Below are 13,094 nucleotides of genomic sequence, written 5' to 3'. Positions count from 1 at the left end.
TGTCTAGATTGCCTTCCCCATCACAAGTTACACCCGATAGGGAAGAAGTGTTTTATTTTTCATACATTGATGAACTGCCAGTCACAGCTGAAGAGGTTGGTAGAGCAACCAAACGTGACCCAGTGATGTCGAAGGTGCATGAGTATATTGCAAATGGATGGCCAAACCAGGTAACAGACAAAGATATTAATCCATTCTTCATTCGAAGGAATGAATTATCAGTCGATAAAGATTGTATCATGTGGGGTGCAAGAGTGGTTATACCAAATAAATTCAGGTCCAAATTATTAGGAGACCTCCATGACCAGCACCTGTTTATCACCTATTTATGGTGGCCAGGTCTTGATAAAGATATAGTGTACATCGTGAGGCAGTGTACGACATGTCAATCGATAAGCAAGCAACCACCACCAGTACCATTACAGCCAGTGAAATGGCCTCCCAGGGTGTGGCAAAGGCTACATATTGATTTTGCTGAGTTAGAAGGACAACAATTGTTCATTGTGATTGATAGCCATTCGAAGTGGGTTGAGGTGTTTCCAATGTGAAAAATAACAAGTAAAACATTGGACATTTTGCGAAAATTCGTTTCTGCATTTGGCCTCCCTGAAGAAATTGTTTTGGATAATGGACCACAATTTCGTTCAGAAGAATTTGCACAATTCACGAGCAAAAATGGTGTGAAACATACCAAGGTTCCACCATACCATCCTGCTTCGAATGGTGCAGCAGAGCGCACTGTACAAATTGTAAAACGTGCCCTCATAAAACAAATGTTAGATCCAAATCCAAGGAAACGACAGTCGTCATTGGATCACAAATTGGCTAATTTTTTGATTACATATCGAAATACTCCTCATCCAACTACTGGTAGAACACCAGCAGAGTTGTTTCTCGAACGACAGCCACGAACCAGATTCTCGTTGTTAAAGCCAAATTTGGCACAGTCCGTAGAAGAGACACAATTAAGACAGAAAGAGAATCATGATAAAGGTAGAGTAAAAGAGAGAAGTGTGAAATTAAACCAGAAGGTGAGAGTGAAGAACCATCACCATAAATGGTTAAAGTGGTTACCAGGAAGAGTGGTGAAGATATGTGGTCCTCGCACATATTTGATAAAGATGTTTGATAACGGACAGGTTAGGTTTGTTCACATTGATCATATTTTACCTACAGACATGGAAGGAGTTGAAGGTGGGAATGATTCAATTATTTCTGACTCATCGTTTTGATATACCAGTAGCAAATCCTAAATTCAATGTACTGGAAACAAATCCAGGAGAGAATCAGAATGAAAGTCTGAGTCTGAGTCAGGAAAACAAAGAGCCTGAAGTTAGAGTGAGTTCAAATGAAAATCAAGGAAATTCCATGGAGGAAAACGTTCCTCAGGATGAGCCTCGAATGAGGTTAGATTCGACACCATGTTCTGTTCAAGAGCGAAGGTATCCTCTTCAAAACAGAAAACAAGTGGTGAAGTTAAATTTGTAAATATGGAAGAAAAATAAGTATATATCCTGTGTTATGTATAAACATGAAAGTTATGTATGATGGTTGTTATGATGGCTTCTTCATTAAGGAGGGAGAAGTGTAATGTCTGTAAGCTTGTAATAGTTGTAGCTCCACACTGTGGGTGTGGACATATTGTGTACTGCAATTGCAGAGTTAATCATTAAACAGAACTGGGCACTTTCTGGAGTTCCTGCCATTTAGGAAGCTGTGTGTGCTTGTGCTCTGTGAATATATCACATTGGGGAAGTCCAGAACCAGGGGTCACAATCTAAAGATAAGGGGTAAGCCATTTAAGACCAAGATGAGGAGAAACTTCTTCACTCAGAGAGTTATGAGCATGTGGAATTCTCTACCACAGAAAGTTGTTGAGGCCAGTTCGTTAGATATATTCAAAAGGAAGTTAGGTGTGGCCCTTACGGCTAAAGGGATCAAGGGGTATGGAGAGAAAGCAGGAATGGGGTACTGAAGTGCATGATCAGCCATGATCATATTGAATGGTGGTGCAGGCTCGAAGGGTCGAATGTCCTACTCCTGCAGCTATTTTCTATGTTTCTAAATCCCCATGCACACGTGGCTGATGCTTCAAGTTCCTGATTAAATACTTATGCTCCGACAATGCTGACACTACCTTTACACTCAGGGTTTCCCAGGCATTTGACCTGACCTGCACACTCATAAAATGAGGCCAAACAGGTGCCCAGGTAAGCAGGATAACCGCTGTCTAGAAAGACAGATAAAGTTAGTTCCAATCGTTGTCCCAACAATGAGTCGCATTAAGTATTTGGATAATCTCAGTCTACTGAAAATACACATCCAAGTAAAATTAGCTCCAAGTGCTTTTTGTGGAAAATGGAATACGAGAGCTACAAGTTTTGGATCTGCCTTAGATATCCTCTCAGATAAGAGATACCGATCACTCCAGTAAGCAGTTCAAATGTCTTGTCTTCAGAAGTGTGCCCAAACTGCCCAATAACTAATCGTAGGGTAGCGTAATCCAGGGTGTAACAATCACAAAGGGTCTTGTGTCTTTCACACGAAGGCTTCTCCAATCTTTACAGTTGGCACCTTATATACATCTTACTATGGTAGTATAGTATTAACAGTTCGCAACCAAGCCTTGTCTCATCTCAGGTCAATGCGGTTTGCCTTCGGAGAGATTGGAGAGTTCCGGCCCAGAATGCGAGGACGTTTCATTGTTACATACTCCGTACCTGCTATCACACTGGTCGATATAGTGCAAATCAACCACTATAAACAGAGGGCATTTAGATCAGTTACAGGAGTGACTGATGGCAATGAACCCAAGAAGGTAGGGCTTGAATTTGTCATGATCACTGTAACTCTTGTTTTTAAAATGCAGAATATTTTGACTTAATTCAGTAGCAATGCTGTGCACAGAAAACCTACCAGCGGGCATTTCTGCCAGACATCCGGCGATTTCTCTCAAGGCCTCGGCCCAGTGGGAAGTGGAGTCTGCTATCATGCTGATGTGGTAACCCATATCCCAGAAGTACTCAGAAAGGATAATGTCTTAAAAAAAGGAGCGATATGGGAGGAAACAGTTAAAGTTGAGCCATTTTCTGCTATAACCATTTAGAAGCCTGCATCGTTTCATTAAGTTATGATAATCGAGTGCACAATGAGCAGATCACCAGCTATGCATTTCCGCAGGGGTCAAGCAAAGTGGTGGAAAGACAAGAACTGGGTATGTCACCAGCCCAATGCTTTAGATGATGTCACCCAAGTGCAGTATGTGGGTGAGGATATGGAGGGGTCCATGGATGGATCTTTGGCTACTCTGAGGTGACTGTGCAGGTGTGAAAAGAAAAGCCTTTGGCTACGATTAGAGGCCAAGAATGGAGCCAAGCAAAGACCGTCCCAAGAAGCTGGAGCACAATATATTTTGGAGCACAGAGGTTGCAGGAGGATCATGTGATGAACTGTCGGAGGCTGCAGAGCGGTCAAGGACGAGGAGGAGGGGCAATGCGCGACAGAGGAAGTTGTTTATTACTTTGGTTAGGGCCATTTTAGTGATGCGAGAAGGGTGGAAACCCGATTGAAGGAATCCAAACATGGAGCTATGGGAGAAATTGGTACGGATGTGGGAAAGCGACAGCACATGAACATCATGGAAAAGGCAAGTGATGTTGGAGATAGTACAGTAAATAGCAACAACAAAAGCATCGAGGGTTGATTTTTAAAGGAAGGGGTGATCACAGAGGTTTTGAAAAATAGGGAAAAAGAGTGCCTAAGGAGTGGAAACCATTTAAAATAAAATGACGGTCAAGAAGGGAAGTTGGGTGATCAGGAGTTTACTTTACAAGCGTGTCTTTAACAGCAATCAAATGTAAGCATTAAGTTATCCATCGGAGAACTGGGGAGGTATCTTTCTACCATCTGCTTGCCACCCTGACAAGTGAGTGCAAGATTATCTTTGGGCAAGAGCTACAACCCAACATGATATATACTCAATAATGCTCCTCTATCAGTAAAAGTCAACACAACCAATTCACATTTCTGTTCCGAGGCAAGCAAATTAAAATGTAAAACAAATTATATTAGACCGGTGTAGATGGAGGCTTCCCCGGCAGCAACAGGCATGTTGGAGATATTCGCCACCAAATACGTTCTCTACATAATGCTTTCTACTTTCCCATCAACCTCCATCGTCAGCTACAAGGGGAAAGAGAAATAAGGCACATTAGCACCGGGATAGATCTAAACAATAAGTGTAAAGAGAGAAGAGGGATTCAGCCCGATCGTTCCACATCTGCAGACTTTAGGCAATGCTGATATGGAGCTGTACTATCGCTTTTTGGTTAAATAGCGAATCAGTAAAGCCTGTACCTTATCACTAATTTAGCTCCCGTCATATTTCCCCAACAGGAAAGGGTGGAATAATGCGAGCTAAATGGAACACAGTAGAGCAAAACTCAATAATCCATATGTCACAACTTTGACGGGAGATTACAAAAGCTGAGAGACCAAACACAGACAGGCATCTTCCGAGTTAGTCACTTCTTGTCACATTAGGTGAAGGATTTAAAACAGACTCTCGTGTATCCTTTTTCAACCTCTGCGCTAGAGTGATTGGGAAAAGCAGATGGGGAGAGGCATTCCTGGGGGATTGGTCTCTCTCAGTGGATCAAAGGCTACTTTCATCTACTCTAACTTTTGCTCAACTTGCTGAGGAGTTTACAAAAAAAAAGACATGACTTGCATTTATATAGCGCCTTTCACAACCACAGGACCTCCCAAAGCACATTACAGCCAATGAAGTACCTTTGAAGTGTAGTCACTCTTGTAATGTAGGAAATGCAGCACCAATTTGCACGCAGCAAGCTCCCACAAAAAGCAATGTGCTAATGACCAGATAATCCATTTTTACTGATGTTGATTGAGGGATAAATATTAGCCAATACACCAGGGATAACTACCCTGCTCTTCTTCAAAATAGTGTCATGGGATTTCTTGTGTCCACCTAAGAGGGCAGATGGGGCCTCGGTTTAACGTTTCATCTGAAAGATGGCACCTCCGGCAGTGCAGCACTGCACTGGAGTGTCAGCCTAGATTTTGTTGTGCTCAAGTCTCTGGAGTGTAGTAGTAATGCTGAATTCTCACAATATTCCATCACATTTTCTTAAAAAGTATTTACAAACATAGCTTGCAATCCTTTGCTACCAATTTTGAAATGTTTTTTTTAAAAAAAGGACAACTTTAAACTAACCTCTTGGAAATCTCTCAGTACTTCAGACATCTCATTGCTCGCTCCCCACATCCAATGTAGATGATCACATCACTATTGGAGTACTTTGAGAGCGACTGTGAAATCACGGTCTTTCCACAACCAAAGGCACCTGGGATGGCCATGGTTCCACCTTGCATGCACCTTAAACACAAGAAAAGGACAAAGAAAAGCAGGTGAATCCACTATGAACCAACTCTACAGTCAATGTAGGCAGAAATAGCATTCCAACCACCAAATACTTATTGGTCTGAAGGTCAAGTACAAGCATTCAGGACTTTTAGACGTCAGTATATGAAAGTTGATGAGACAGTGTAACGTGTTGTTTAGGGTCCCTTAGCTCTTCCAAGAAACTCTCTCCACACACTGCTGCTGCATTAGACCACCACCAGGCTATAATTCAGAGGGTGGGGGAGGAAGAGGGAGAAACTTTAAAAACAAAGATTACCCCTTAAAATGGCTTGTAATACGATACATGGCTCCCATGTGACCACCACTATTCCCATATGGGATCCTCATTTTAACTGCCTGCAAGGCCTGATGGGACAGTGCCCGTCATGAGTGAAGGTCATTCTACAAGAGGAGAAAGGAGCGGAGGGGGCGAGGAGGGGAGAGAGAGAGAGAGAGAGAGAGAGAGAGAAAGATAGAATGAGTGTGGAAGTGGGTAGCCTAATTTCAAACATCAGTCGAATAGTTATTCTACGCCAGTCGTCGCCTGCACCGATTCCTTATATCAGGGCGCACAGCATTTCCTATGAGTGCTACAATCCATCTGGCTCTGGGCTAGACAATCAGGAAATTTCAAAGACTTCAAGACCTGACCTTCGGTGGCCAGTACAAAAACAGAGACTGTTTTTGCCACCCTCTAGTGGAATTGCAGCCTCTGTGGCCTGGGAGCTATCTTGGCATCAATTATACAAGAGACAAACTCTTTAAAAAGGAGCTCTTTAAAAAAGGAGCCAGGAGCAGTTTGTTTCTCATACAAGCCTGATCTCAGCATCATGTGATGCCTGGCAGCAATTTACAAAATCACTGCATTTTATGCCATCTGTCTGAAGTCCGGGATTGGACTTTCCAACATTTCAAACCAAGTGCATTTGATTGAAGATAAACTCACGGGAAGAGTGCGCCCAACACACGCTGTCCAGTCAGCAGAGGGTGACTGGCCAGGAGCTTCTCAGTGACTGGCCTCACCTGACCAACAGGCCAAATCTGAACCATGGTGAACTGCTCCTTGATGCCTTCAAATTCAAGCTCCACAACCACATCCTTTTGGGGGAAAGAGGGAAAAAAAATAATAATCTAGAGTCACAATCGATCACTGCCACTTCCAAAAAGGGCTGCTGCCATGCAAAAATATGGAACTTTAAAATGTTTTATTCACTTACCAAGACAACCTTGATTGATTGACACCCCATCCATCACTTTAGTCACCCAATCCCACCAGTGGTCGCAGTGTGTACCATCTACAAGGTGCACTGCAGCAATTCACCACGGCTTCTTCGGCAGCACCTCCCACACCCGAGACCTCTACCACCTAGAAGGACAAGGGTAACAGGTACATGGGAACACCATCACCTCCAAGCTTCCCTCCAAGTCACACACTATCCTGACTTTATAATATATCGTCCATTCCTTCATCGCTGGGTCAAAATCCAGGAACTCCCTCCCTAACAGTATAGTGGGAGCACTTTCACTACACGGACTGCAGCAGTTCATGAAGGCAGCTCACTACCATCTTATCAAGGGCAATTAGGGATGGACAATAAATGCTGCCCTGCCAGCAATGCCCACATCCTGTGAATGAATAAAAATAAAACCTGGTTCATATTTAGTGATTATTTTTTGGACTTGGCTGGGCTCAATGCTATTAAAACCCCAATATTATAGTGCAGGGGAATCCACATACAAACGATTTTATTCTCCACCCTGATCAGTGTACACAGTACTCTGCTTGAAAATTTGTCTTGAAAAAAAGTCTGACTTTCATGAAATTTACCAGATCATCATCATAGGCAGTCCCTCAGAGTCAGGGATGACTTGCTTCCACACTAGAAATGAGTTCTCAGGTCGCTGAAGAGTCCGATGCAGGACCTACAGTCTCTGTCACAGGTGGGGCAGACAGTGGTTGAAGCAACGGGTGGGTGGGGTGCCTGGGTTGCCGCGTGCTCCTTCCGCTGTTGACACTTGGCTTCAGCTTGCTCTCAGCGAAGATACTCGAGGTGTTCAGCGCCTTCTCTGATGCTTTTCCGCCACTTTGGGTGGTCTTGGGCCAGGGATTTCCAGGTGTTGGTGGGTATGTTACATTTTTTCAAGGAGGCTTTGAGGGTGTCGTTGAAGCGTTTCCTCTGCCCACCTGGGAATCCAGGTGGGCAGAGGAAACCTTGCCGTGTTGGAGCTCCGAGTAGAGCGCTTGTTTTGGGAGTCTCGTGTCAGGCATGCGGGCGATGTGGCCAATCCAGCGGAGCTGATTAAAGCACTGACCATGCTCAATGCTGGGGATATTGGCCTGAGCGAGGACATTGACGTTGGTGCGTCTATCCTGCCAATGGATTTGCAGGATCTTGAGGAGGCAGCGCTGGTGGTACCTGTTTTGGTGTGTCTGCTGTACATAGTCCATATCTCTGAGCCATATAGGAGGGCGGGTATCATCACTGCACTTAAGACCATGAGCTTGGTGCCGGGTTTGAGGTCCTGGTCTTCAAACACTCTCTTCCTCAGGCGACCCAAGGCTGCAGTGGCACACTGAAGGCGGTGTTGGACCTCGTCATTGATATCTGCCCTTGTTGACAGTAAGCTCCCAAGGGTATGGAAAATGGTCCACATTTTCCAAGGCCTCATCGTGGATTTTGATAACCAGGGGGCAGTGCTGTGTGGCGGGGGCAGGTCGATAGAGGACCTTTGTCTTTGCGGTGTCGGCAGGAGCTGACTGGAGGGGAAACAGCAGTGGAGCAGGAGCGGAGCAGGAACAGGAGCTAGCCACCGTAGGGAGCAGCGTGAGCCAGCTCGAGAGTGCAACGAAGGCAAAGCGAGCGAAAAACCGGACGTCACGGCATCCCAGGTAGCGGATTGGTTGGTGACTTTTGGTGCGAGGTGGAGCCCAGCAGCGGGGTCGGGGCCCAGAACAGGTAAGAGGACAGCGGGTGATCGGAGGACCAGAATAACTCTTGAACTAACAGTACACCTGCCGCACCACTACAGAACAATGTACACTACCTTGTGTGTACCTTACACTCATTCTTTAATTATCGCCCTCCTACTCCACAATACTACAATTTCCTTCTTACATCTTTCAACACTAATGCACAAATTTTAAACAAAGTCCCAAATTAACATTAAAATCTTGCTTTAGAAAGTCGAAGAGCAAAAGTTTCACAACCAAAGGTACGCATGAAAATTTTAAGCTGGATACCAATTCCTCAAAGATGGGAAAACACTGAGCATTGCTATAATGAGACTTTGGAATTGTTATTAAATGAGTCCAAACTGCTATAAATCATAATGACATTTGATCTACTTTAACTAGATTTTTGAAGCTGTAAAGATTACTGCTATCGATTTAGTAAAAATACATCGAGGCTGAAATTGCCCCTTCCCTTAAGGCCTGTTGCCATCAGACCACGCTGCGGAATGCAATGGCCGCTGATTTTTCGTGTAATGGCTGCCATTTTAAAAATTCCGTTCCTGCAGTATCTGGGCGGTGACCTGCTTCCTTCCCACTGCTCCGTTGCTGCCGATCCAACCCAAGTACGTCATAAGAGCGCACACTGCCGATGTTCCCCCCCCCCCCCCCCAATGGCAATATTTTGCCGAAAAAAATGTTGAATCAGCCGCGCGGTGCCAAAAGCTGCTTTTTTTGCCGGTGCAGTGAGGCTGTAGTCCTTGTAAAATGGCAGTGTGGCTCCCCATTAAAGGGGAGAACCTACTGCCACTGCCGCCATGTTTTTTTCTGTCAGGCCAACAATTATGCTCCCGGTTCGGCCGGGCTGCCTTCAGTCACCTCAGCCCTATGCTCTGGAATTTACCACCCAAGTTTCTCTGCCTCTTCACATCTCTCTCCTCCTTTAAGACTCTCCTCAGAACCCACCTTTTGGTCACAATTCCCAATATTTCTTCCTTGTTGTTTTCACCTTTGCGAAGTACATTGGGATGTTTTTTCTATGTTAAATGCAAGTAACTGTTGTACCAAAGTACAAGTGAGATGCATACATCATCCAGCTTTGTGAAACATATTTGCAACATATCATGTATGTAGACCATGTATACGAACTGTATAGTCACATAAGGTGTGCCACCAGAGGGCACTGCGGTGGGAGACCTGAGGGTCACCTGCATAGGTGTGCAGGGCCCAGTATAAAAGGCTGCCCACCGGGCTTGTGCCTCACTCTGGAGTTACAATAAATGGGACTAAGGTCACAACAGCTCAAGTACAATACTAGACTTCGTGGAGTCATTCATAAGAGTATTAATAACATAACTGGCGACGAGATTACGAACTTTCATGCAAAAATGACTAACGTTGGTGCATTAGAAAAGTTCTCAGATGGTGACGATTGAGAAGCCTTTGCGGAGCGGCTCGACCAATATTTCGTAGCAAATGACCTGGTAGGCGATGATCCGACTACGCTGGCAGATAAGCGCAGAGCTATCCTGTTGACGAGCTGTGGGTCCGCGGTCTATGGCCTTGTCACCACGCCAGAGAAAACAACGACCAAGTCATACGAGGAGTTGAAAGTGCTAATTCAGGACCAACTCAAACCGAAGAGCATCGTCAAGACCAGGCATCGATTTTATACACACCGTCGCCCCGAGGGCCAGGAAATCGCGAAGTACGCTGCCGACCTCAGGAGGCTGGCAGGACCGTGTGAATGCGGCGCATCCCTCACCAATGCGTTGCGGGACGACTTCGTAATTGGCATCGATCATGAGGCCCTTCTTCACAGGCTACTGTCTGCCGAAACCACCGTCACTCTGCAGAAGGCCATCAGCATCAGCCAGGCGTTCATGACCTCAAGCTGCAGCTCCAAGCAGATGATGACTCACTCTCAGGACTCAAACCCGCCATGTACTGTACATAGAATGGCGCCTTTCACAGGCAGAACTGTTGAATGTGAATCTGCCCAGGGCAGATTGTACAGCCACCCCCCCCCCCCCCCCACCCCGAGTCCTCCCCGAGTCCTTTAACTTAGAGTCCGCCGAGGGGTGCAAACGTAAGTTGAGTAGCACCATGCTGGCGTTGCGGAGGTAATCACAGGGCTCATCAGTGTCGGTTCAGAGACTATGTGTGCAAAGGCTGCAGCACAAAGGGCCACCTCCAGCAAATGTGCAAAAGAGCTGTGACTCACCACATGGAAGAGGAGTCAGCAGATGGCTGTAAATCCAGTGTGGATTACGAGGAGATGGCTAGAGAGGCAGCTCAGTTCCCGGACGGAGTATATACCTGCACCACGGATTGTCCTCCAGTGATAATGGAAGTCGAGATAAATGGCGTTCCAGTCTTCATGGAAGTGGACACGGGAGGCGGGTCAGTCAGTAATGAGTTAGGAAGCCTTTGAGAGGCTATGGAACAATCAAGCTGAATGACCCAAGCTGGTTCAGGCAAAGCTGTGCACCTACACAAAGGAACTGATATCAGTTGTTGGTAGTGCGGATGTAAGTGTATCCCATGATGGTGCGGTGCACAATTTACCATTGTGGATTGTTTCAGATGATGGACCAATGCTACTTGGAAGAAGATGGATGGGGAAGATTCATTGGAACTGCGAAGACTTCAACCCTCCAGGGATCGACGTCCCCCATGCTCAGAGGCAGAGCAAGCCCCCACCTTCAGTTGGACCAGACACCGGAGAGCAGATCCACGCAGCCCCCGAGGCACAGACCGCTCATCACAACTGCGAAGTGATGATCCGGCCGAGACGACCCGAACACACCTTCCCAGTTTCAGTGGCAGGACTCCTGGGGAGGAAGATTAGATCTGAAGACGCCTTCCCAGCTTCAGCGGCAGAATCCCTGGGAAAGAAGATTGCGGCAGTCGACATCATGGACAGGGAAAAGATGGCATCCAAACCACGAGGTGCAGCGCTAATGGAGCAACGACACATGGTTCCACACAAGGAAGACGATTCAGGTAAAAGTAGTAAGGCCATTTTAAAGGAGGCCAGCAACCCGCCATTTTTGAATGAACTGCTTGAAATTGGTAACCAATGTAAAAGTCCAGCTGTAATGAGCAAAATGTTGTTGAGCGATGTCGGGTGCAAATTGCAATCAGCCAATGTAGCGGGCGAACACCTAATGGTCGTATACAGGTCCAGCGGGCTACCCAGTGCTGTAGCCTGCGTCCCCGGGACCACAACGATGTATCACACAATGTCCCCACAGTTGACAGAAGTAGACAAGCTGCAGAGTAAACGATCCCCGGAGACCAGAGGCACCGGTAGCGATATCCTACCCCAGATCGGTCTAACATTGCAGGCACCCGATGGCATGAACCGCCACGGGCCAGAAACAGTAAACTGCGCCTATGCTCGCAGTCGGCTACCGTCACCCACCATTCGGGTGGAAAAGGCGCAGCCCACAAACCCACTCGCCACCACGGCAATGCCCAAGAGCAAAGGATCACCCGCAACGGCTCCTCCTAACGGTACCTGGACCAGCCAGGATCCCAAACTAGAGAGTGCTCACAACTGTGCTCTCAAGAAAAGCGAGCCTGGTTCCATGCTTCTCTATCTAATCATAGCCAGAGAATTACCTGCAACGGCTTCTCTTCCCGCCTCCGCATCGTTACTTCTGATGTCCCTCAAGGGTCTATCCTCCTCCTATTTCTCATCTACATGCTGTCCCACAGCAACATCATCCGAAAACACAGCGTCAGCTTCCACATATACGCTGACAGCACCCAGCTCTACCTCACCACCACTTCTCGACTCCTCCACTGTCCCTAAATTGCCAGACTGTTTGTCCGTCATCCAGTACTAAACGAGCAGAAATTTCCACCAAATATTGGGAAGATCAAAGCCATTGTCTTCGATCCCCGCCACAAACTCCGTTCCCTAGCCACCAATGCCATCCCTCTCTCTAGCATCCATCTGAGGCTGAACCAGACTGTTCGCTGCCTTGGTGTTATATTTGACCTGCAAATGATCTTCCAACCACATATCTCCATCATAACTAAGACCGCCTATTACTACCTCTGTAACATCGCCCATCTCCACCTTGCTTCAGCTCATCTGCTGCTGAAACCCTCATCCATGCTTTTATTACCTCTAGACTTGACTATTCCAACATACTCCTTGCTGGCCTCCCACATTCTACCCTACATAAACTTGAGGTCATCCAAAACACAGCTGCCCACGTACTAACTCGCACTAAATCCCGCTCATCCATCAACCCTGTGCTTGCTGACCTACATTGTCCCCCGGTCAGGCAACACCTTGATTTTAAAATTCTCATTCTTGTTTTCAAATCCTTCCATGGCCTCCCCCCAGCCCACCGAGATATCTGCGCTCCTCTCAATCTGGCCTCTTGAGCATCCGCGATTTCCATCGCCCCACCAGATGGCCGTGCCTTCAGCTGCCTAGGCCCTAAGCTCTGGAATTCCCTCCCCAAACTCTCCTCCTTTAAGATGCTCCTTAAACTCTACCTCTTTGACCAAGCTTTGGTTCATCTGCCCTCATTTCTCCTTATGTGGCTCGGTGTCAAATTTTATTTTAGAACACTCCTGTGAAGCACCTTCGGATGTTTTCTAAGTTTAAGATGCTATATAAATGCAAGTTGTTGTTGTGTTGTCATGGTATACTGTCATTAACTAGACAGAGTTGAGCCAAAATGGCTCAGAAGTCAA

At 46.3% G+C, this 13,094-nt stretch overlaps 1 pseudogene; it reads right to left on the bottom strand.

Annotated features, from left to right (window-relative positions):
- LOC139274647 (V-type proton ATPase catalytic subunit A-like) overlaps positions 1–11,292 on the bottom strand; it is a 61,323-nt pseudogene extending 50,031 nt beyond the window's left edge.
- Between the last annotated feature and the right edge of the window lie 1,802 nt (positions 11,293–13,094).

This window comes from Pristiophorus japonicus, chromosome 10 (genome assembly GCF_044704955.1).
Source record: "Pristiophorus japonicus isolate sPriJap1 chromosome 10, sPriJap1.hap1, whole genome shotgun sequence".
NCBI classification, from domain to species: Eukaryota; Metazoa; Chordata; class Chondrichthyes; family Pristiophoridae; genus Pristiophorus; species Pristiophorus japonicus.
This window is presented reverse-complemented; position numbering and strand designations above follow the sequence as displayed.